The sequence below is a fragment of the Bufo bufo genome, chromosome 4 (assembly GCF_905171765.1).
Source record: "Bufo bufo chromosome 4, aBufBuf1.1, whole genome shotgun sequence".
NCBI classification, from domain to species: Eukaryota; Metazoa; Chordata; class Amphibia; order Anura; family Bufonidae; genus Bufo; species Bufo bufo.
The window spans coordinates 14593738-14602924 of record NC_053392.1 but is presented as its reverse complement, the minus strand read 5'-3'; the positions used below and the strand labels follow the sequence as shown (position 1 = coordinate 14602924).

At 50.1% G+C, this 9187-nt stretch overlaps 1 protein-coding gene across 1 annotated transcript in view; it reads right to left on the bottom strand.

Moving 5' to 3' along the window:
* The window catches only part of SNX17 (sorting nexin 17), a 22874-nt gene extending 20943 nt beyond the window's left edge, over nt 1–1931 (bottom strand). The window contains exon 1 of the mRNA XM_040426858.1: nt 1805–1931. The gene's annotated coding sequence lies outside the window, so the exon portion shown is untranslated. The remainder of the gene's footprint in view (nt 1–1804) is intronic.
* Nucleotides 1932–9187: the final 7256 nt, after the last annotated feature.

Genomic DNA, 9187 nt, shown 5'->3' with positions numbered 1-9187 from the left:
CAGTCCAGGGAGGGAGAGAGAGAGACAGTCCAGGGAGGGAGGGAGGGAGGGGGAGAGAGAGACAGTCCAGGGAGGGAGGGAGGGGGAGAGAGAGACAGTCCAGGGAGGGAGGGAGGGAGGGGGAGAGAGAGACAGTCCAGGGAGGGAGGGAGGGAGGGGGAGAGAGAGACAGTCCAGGGAGGGAGAGAGAGAGACAGTCCAGGGAGGGAGGGAGGGAGGGGGAGAGAGAGACAGTCCAGGGAGGGAGGGAGGGGGAGAGAGAGACAGTCCAGGGAGGGAGGGAGGGAGGGGGAGAGAGAGACAGTCCAGGGAGGGAGGGAGGGGGAGAGAGAGACAGTCCAGGGAGGGAGGGGGAGAGAGAGACAGTCCAGGGAGGGAGGGAGGGGGAGAGAGAGACAGTCCAGGGAGGGAGGGAGGGGGAGAGAGAGACAGTCCAGGGAGGGAGGGAGGGGGAGAGAGAGACAGTCCAGGGAGGGAGGGAGAGAGAGACAGTCCAGGGAGGGAGGGAGAGAGAGACAGTCCAGGGAGGGAGGGAGAGAGAGACAGTCCAGGGAGGGAGGGAGAGAGAGACAGTCCAGGGAGGGAGGGAGAGAGAGACAGTCCAGAGAGGGAGGGAGAGTGAGACAGTCCAGGGAGGGAGAGGGAGGGAGAGTGAGACAGTCCAGGGAGGGAGAGCGAGGGAGAGAGAGACAGTCCAGGGAGGGAGAGGGAGGGAGAGAGAGACAGTCCAGGGAGGGGGAGGGAGAGGGAGGGAGAGAGAGACAGTCCAGGGAGGGAGAGGGAGAGGGAGGGAGAGGGAGGGAGAGGGAGGGAGAGAGACAGTCCAGGGAGGGAGAGAGAGACAGTCCAGGGAGGGAGAGAGAGAGACAGTCCAGGGAGAGAGAGAGACAGTCCAGGGAGAGAGAGAGACAGTCCAGGGAGGGAGGGAGAGACAGTCCAGGGAGGGAGGGAGAGAGAGACAGTCCAGGGAGGGAGAGAGAGAGAGAGACAGTCCAGGGAGGGAGGGAGAGAGAGAGAGAGACAGTCCAGGGAGGGAGGGAGAGAGAGAGAGAGACAGTCCAGGGAGGGAGGGAGAGAGAGAGAGAGACAGTCCAGGGAGGGAGGGAGGGAGAGAGAGAGAGAGACAGTCCAGGGAGGGAGGGAGAGAGAGAGAGAGAGACAGTCCAGGGAGGGAGGGAGAGAGAGAGAGAGAGACAGTCCAGGGAGGGAGGGAGAGAGAGAGAGAGAGACAGTCCAGGGAGGGAGGGAGAGAGAGAGAGAGAGACAGTCCAGGGAGGGAGGGAGAGAGAGAGAGAGAGACAGTCCAGGGAGGGAGGGAGAGAGAGAGAGAGAGACAGTCCAGGGAGGGAGAGGGAGGGAGACAGTCCAGCGAGGGAGGGAGAGACAGTCCAGGGAGGGAGAGAAGAGGAGAGAGACAGTCCAGGGAGGGAGAGAAGAGGAGAGAGACAGTCCAGGGAGGGAGGGAGAGGGAGACAGTGGGAGACAGTCCAGCGAGGGAGGGACAGTCCAGGGAGGGAGAGAAGAGGAGAGAGACAGTCCAAGGAGGGGGAGAGGAGGAGAGACAGTCCAGGGAGGGAGAGACAGTCCAGGGAGGGAGAGAGGAGGAGGGAGAGAGAGACAGTCCAGGGAGGGAGAGAGAGACAGTCCAGGGAGAGAGGGAGAGAGAGACAGTCCAGGGAGGGAGAGAGAGAGAGAGAGACAGGAGAAGGAAGAGGGAGAAATGAGTGTCGGGTATTAGACAGTCCCCTGGGGAGGAGCAGACGGTCAGGAGCGGTCTCAGTGTCCGGATACTCCCCCCTCTCACCGCTTCACCGTCCAGGGTCACCGAATACTCCGCCCGGATTCTAATCCCACCCGGCAGTTCCGTTACACTGCTCCGGTCCGCATGAAAAACTGTCCGACCGCAACATGAACCTAACAGAACGTTCCTGGGAACAGCGAGGGGGAGGGTAATAGAGGTGACACAGAGGAGGAGGAGACAGTCACAATCTACCGTGACCCCTGTGGTACCTCAGTAGTAACAGACCCCTCCAATACTGACCCCTGTAATACCTCACTAGTAACAGACCCCTCCAATACTGATCCCTGTAATACCTCACTAGTAACAGACTTCTCTAATACTGATCCCTGTGGTACCTCAGTAGTAACAGACCCCTCCAATACTGATCCCTGTGGTACCTCACTAGTAACAGACCCCTCCAATACTGATCCCTGTGGTACCTCAGTAGTAACAGACCCCTCCAATACTGATCCCTGTGGTACCTCAGTAGTAACAGACCCCTCCAATACTGACCCCTGTGGTACCTCAGTAGTAACAGACCCCTCCAATACTGACCCCTGTAATACCTCACTAGTAACAGACCCCTCCAATACTGATCCCTGTGGTACCTCACTAGTAACAGACCCCTCCAATACTGACCCCTGTAATACCTCACTAGTAACAGACCCCTCCAATACTGATCCCTGTGGTACCTCACTAGTAACAGACTTCTCTAATACTGACCCCTGTAATACCTCACTAGTAACAGACCTCTCCAATACTGATCCCTGTAATACCTCACTAGTAACAGACCCCTCCAATACTGACCCCTGTGGTACCTCAGTAGTAACAGACCCCTCCAATACTGACCCCTGTGGTACCTCAGTAGTAACAGACCCCTCCAATACTGACCCCTGTGGTACCTCACTAGTAAATGACCCCTCCAATACTGATCCCTGTAATACCTCACTAGTAACAGACCTCTCCAATACTGATCCCTGTGGTACCTCAGTAGTAACAGACCCCTCCAATACTGATCCCTGTGGTACCTCACTAGTAACAGACCCCTCCAATACTGATCCCTGTAATACCTCACTAGTAACAGACTTCTCTAATACTGATCCCTGTAATACCTCACTAGTAACAGACTCCTCCAATACTGACCCCTGTGGTACCTCAGTAGTAACAGACCCCTCCAATACTGACCCCTGTGGTACCTCACTAGTAACAGACCCCTCCAATACTGACCCCTGTAATACCTCACTAGTAACAGACCCCTCCAATACTGACCCCTGTGGTACCTCAGTAATAACAGACCCCTCCAATACTGATCCCTGTGGTACCTCACTAGTAACAGACCCCTCCAATACTGACCCCTGTAATACCTCACTAGTAACAGACCCCTCCAATACTGATCCCTGTGGTACCTCACTAGTAACAGACTTCTCTAATACTGACCCCTGTAATACCTCACTAGTAACAGACCCCTCCAATACTGATCCCTGTAATACCTCACTAGTAACAGACTTCTCTAATACTGATCCCTGTAATACCTCACTAGTAACAGACCCCTCCAATACTGATCCCTGTAATAACTCACTAGTAACAGACTTCTCTAATACTGACCCCTGTAATACCTCACTAGTAACAGACCCCTTCAATACTGATCCCTGTGGTACCTCAGTAGTAACAGACCCCTCCAATACTGATCCCTGTAATACCTCACTAGTAACAGACCCCTCCAATACTGATCCCTGTGGTACCTCAGTAGTAACAGACCCCTCAAATACTGACCCCTGGAGTACCTCAGTAGTAACAGACCCCTCCAATACTGATCCCTGTGGTACCTCAGTAGTAACAGACCCCTCCAATACTGATCCCTGTAATACCTCACTAGTAACAGACCTCTCTAATACTGACCCCTGTAATACCTCACTAGTCACAGACCCCTCCAAAACTGATCCCTGTAATACCTCACTAGTAACAGACTTCTCCAATACTGACCCCTGTAATACCTCACTAATAACAGACCCCTCCAATACTGATCCCTGTGGTACCTCACTAGTAACAGACCCCTCCAATACTGACCCCTGTAATACCTCACTAGTAACAGACTCCTCCAATACTGACCCCTGTAATACCTCACTAGTAACAGACCCCTCCAATACTGATCCCTGTGGTACCTCAGTAGTAACAGACCCCTCTAATACTGACCCCTGTAATACCTCACTAGTAACAGACCCCTCCAATACTGACCCCTGTCATACCTCACTAGTAACAGACCCCTCCAATACTGATCCCTGTGGTACCTCACTAGTAACAGACTTCTCTAATACTGACCCCTGTAATACCTCACTAGTAACAGACTCCTCCAATACTGACCCCTGTAATACCTCACTAGTAACAGACCCCTCCAATACTGATCCCTGTGGTACCTCACTAATAACAGACCCCTCCAATACTGACCCCTGTAATACCTCACTAGTAACAGACCTCTCCAATACTGACCCTTGTAATACCTCACTAGTAACAGACCCCTCCAATACTGACCCCTGTAATACCTCACTAGTAACAGACCCCTCCAATACTGACCCCTGTGGTACCTCAGTAGTAACAGACTCCTCCAATACTGATCCCTGTGGTACCTCACTAGTAACAGACCCCTCCAATACTGATCCCTGTGGTACCTCAGTAGTAACAGACCTCTCCAATACTGACCCCTGTAATACCTCACTAGTAACAGACCCCTCCAATACTGACCCCTGCAATACCTCACTAGTAACAGACCCCTCCAATACTGACCCCTGTAATACCTCACTAGTAACAGACCCTCCAATACTGACCCCTGTAATACCTCACTAGTAACAGACCCCTCCAATTCTGATCCCTGTAATACCTCACTAGTAACAGACCTCTCCAATACTGACCCCTGTAATACCTCACTAGTAACAGACCCCTCCAATACTGATCCCTGTGGTACCTCACTAGTAACAGACCCCTCCAATACTGACCCCTGTGGTACCTCAGTAGTAACAGACTCCTCCAATACTGATCCATTTGGTACCTCACTAGTAACAGACCCCTCCAATACTGATCCCTGTAATACCTCACTAGTAACAGACCTCTCCAATACTGACCCCTGTAATACCTCACTAGTAACAGACCCCTCCAATACTGATCCCTGTGGTACCTCACTAGTAACAGACCCCTCCAATACTGATCCCTGTGGTACCTCACTAGTAACAGACTCCTCCAATACTGATCCCTGTGATACCTCACTAGTAACAGACCTCTCCAATACTGACCCCTGTAATACCTCAGTAGTAACAGACTCCTCCAATACTAATCCCTGTGTTACCTCAGTAGTAACAGACCCCTCCAATACTGATCCCTGTAATACTTCACTAGTAACAGACCCCTCCAATACTGACCCCTGTGGTACCTCAGTAGTAACAGACCCCTCCAATGCTGATCCCTGTGGTACCTCAGTAGTAACAGACTCCTCCAATACTGATCCCTGTGGTACCTCAGTAGTAACAGACCCCTCCAATACTAACCCCTGTGGTACCTCAGTAGTAACAGACTCCTCCAAAACTGATCCCTGTGGTACCTCAGTAGTAGCAGACTCCTCCAATACTGATCCCTGTGGTACCTCAGTAGTAACAGACTCCTCCAATACTGATCCCTGTGGTACCTCAGTAGTAACAGACTCCTCCAATACGGATCCCTGTGGTACCTCAGTAGTAACAGACCCCTCCAATACTGATCCCTGTGGTACCTCAGTAGTAACAGACTCCTCCAATACTGATCCCTGTGGTACCTCAGTAGTAACAGACTCCTCCAATACTGATCCCTGTGGTACCTCAGTAGTAACAGACTCCTCCAATACTGATCCCTGTGGTACCTCAGTAGTAACAGACTCCTCCAATACTGATCCCTGTGGTACCTCAGTTGTAACAGACTCCTCCAATACTGATCCCTGTGGTACCTCAGTAGTAACAGACCCCTCCAATACTGATCCCTGTGGTACCTCAGTAGTAACAGACTCCTCCAATACTGATCCCTGTGGTACCTCAGTAGTAACAGACCCCTCCAATACTGATCCCTGTGGTACCTCAGTAGTAACAGACTCCTCCAATTCTGATCCCTGTGGTACCTCAGTAGTAACAGACCCCTCCAATACTGATCCCTGTAATACCTCAGTAGTAACAAACTCCTCCAATACTGATCCCTGTGGTACCTCAGTAGTAACAGACTCCTCCAATACTGATCCCTGTGGTACCTCAGTAGTAACAGACCCCTCCAATACTGATCCCTGTGGTACCTCAGTAGTAACAGACCCCTCCAATACTGATCCCTGTAATACCTCAGTAGTAACAGACTCCTTCAATACTGATCCCTGTGGTACCTCAGTAGTAACAGACTCCTCCAATACTGATCCCTGTGGTACCTCAGTAGTAACAGACTCCTCCAATACTGATCCCTGTGGTACCTCAGTAGTAACAGACTCCTCCAATACTGATCCCTGTGGTACCTCAGTAGTAACAGACCCCTGTGCTATTCCACTAGTATTGATGACCCCCCTCCAATACTGACCCCTGTCATACAGTCTACCATATGGCCTCATGCACACTACCGCAAACAACGGAAGCCGCCGTGTGCCTTCCGCAATTTGTGGAACGGAACGGGCGGCCCATTGTAGACATGCCTATTCTTATCCGCAAAACGGACAAGAATAGGACATGCTATATTTTTTTTGCGGGGCCTCGAAAGGGAGCAACAGATGCGGACAGCACACGGAGTTTGAATAGTCCGGATCCATTCAGCTATTATGCGGAACGGTTGTGGACCCATTCATTTTCAATGGGGCCGGAAAAGATGCGGACAGCACACAGTGTGCTGTCCGCATCCGCACTTCTGGTCCACCGACCCGAACTTCCAGTCCGCTGCTCCGCAAAAAAATAGAGCATGTCCTATTCTTGTCCGCAAAAGAATAGGCATTTTCTATTATAGTGGGGGCCATGTGCACATGGCAAGTGTCAGTGTTTTGCGGATCCGCAAAACACCGACGTGTGAATGGATCCTAACACAGTATATAAAATCCAGCCTCTAGCCGTGCAGTCTACCATTACCACAGGTGTATAACATCCAGCCTCTAGCCATGTAGTCTACCATTACCACAGTGTATAACATCCAGCCTCAAGCCGTGCAGTCTGCCATTACCACAGTGTATAACATCCAGCCTCTAGCCATGCAGTCTACCATTACCACAGTGTATAACATCCAGCCTCTAGCCACGCAGTCTACCATTACCACAGTGTATAACATCCAGCCTCTAGCCATGTAGTCTACCATTACCACAGGTGTATAACATCCAGCCTCAAGCCGTGCAGTCTGCCATTACCACAGTGTATAACATCCAGCCTCTAGCCACGCAGTCTACCATTACCACAGTATATAACATCCAGCCTCTAGTCATGCAGTCTACCATTACCACAGTGTATAACATCCAGCCTCTAGTCATGCAGTCTACCATTACCACAGTGTATAACATCCAGCCTCTAGCCGTGCAGTCTACCATTACCACAGGTGTATAACATCCAGCCTCTAGCTGTGCAGTCTGCCATTACCACAGTGTATAACATCCAGCCTCTAGCCATGCAGTCTACCATTACCATAGTATATAACATCCAGCCTCTAGCCATGCAGTCTACCATTACCACAGTGTATAACATCCAGCCCCATTACCACAGGTGTATAACATCCAGCCTCTAGCCGTGCAGTCTGCCATTACCACAGTGTATAACATCCAGCCTCTATCCCTGCAGTCTACCATTACCACAGTGTATAACATCCAGCCCCATTACCACAGGTGTATAACATCCAGCCTCTAGCCGTGCAGTCTGCCATTACCACAGTGTATAACATCCAGCCTCTATCCCTGCAGTCTACCATTACCACAGTGTATAACATCCAGCCTCTAGCCATACAGTCTACCATTACCACAGTGTATAACATCCAGCCTCTATCCCTGCAGTCTACCATTACCACAATGTATAACATCCAGCCCCATTACCACAGGTGTATAACATCCAGCCTCTAGCCATGCAGTCTGCCATTACCACAGTGTAAACCATCCAGCCTCTATCCCTGCAGTCTACCATTACCACAGTGTATAACATCCAGCCTCTAGCCTTGCAGTCTACCATTACCACAATGTATAACATCCAGCCTCTATCCCTCCAGTCTACCATTACCACAGGTGTATAACATCCAGCCTCTAGCCATGCAGTCTACCATTACCACAGTGTATAACATCCAGCCTCTATCCCTCCAGTCTACCATTACCACAGGTTTATAACATCCAGCCTCTAGCCATACAGTCTACCATTACCACAGTGTATAACATCCAGCCTCTAGCTATGCAGTCTACCATTACCACAGTGTATAACATCCAGCCTCTAGCCATGCAGTCTACCATTACCACAGTGTATAACATCCAGCCTCTAGCCATGCAGTCTACCATTACCACATGTGTATAACATCCAGCCTCTAGCCATGCAGTCTACCATTACCACAGTGTATAACATCCAGCCTCTAGTCATGCAGTCTACCATTACCACAGTGTATAACATCCAGCCTCCAGCCATGCAGTCTACCATTACCACAGTGTATAACATCCAGCCTCTAGCCATGCAGTCTGCCATTACCACAGTGTATAACATCCAGCCTCTAGTCATGCAGTCTACCATTACCACAGTGTATAACATCCAGCCTCTAGTCATGCAGTCTACCATTACCACAGTGTATAACATCCAGCCTCTAGTCATGCAGTCTACCATTACCACAGTGTATAACATCCAGCCTCCAGCCATGTAGTCTACCATTACCACAGGTGTATAACATCCAGCCCCTTAGCCATTACCACAGTGTACAGAGATGGGGGAGGGGGGTTTAATTTTTGCGGGATGACTTGTTTTCAGTGTCGCTATTTTGGGCCACATAATACTTTTTGATCTCTTTTTATTCCATTTTTGTGGCAAATAATAATAAAAAAATCTGCAGTTATTTTTATGGCGCTCGCCATGCAGAGTAAATGACGTGTTTATTGTATAGTGTGGGTTGTTACGAATGCAGTGATACCAAGCAGGTGGAGAGGATTTTAGATTTGTCGTTTTTTTCATTTGAGATTTTTTTTAATTAAAACTTTATTTCATTCTTATTTTTACTATTCGCCTGACAAGAGGTCTTTATCCACCCAAAAGTTTTACCCTCAGCTCGGGCAGCAGAGGAAAGCAGAGGAAGGCTTTAGCTGCACATATGTCCTGATTGGTAGCAGCTAGAGACATGTGCTTGGTCTTGTTTAAAAGCTGGCATTCCAGACTTTCATACAACTTGAGCAGAAGATATCGTTATTTTAAATTGGGT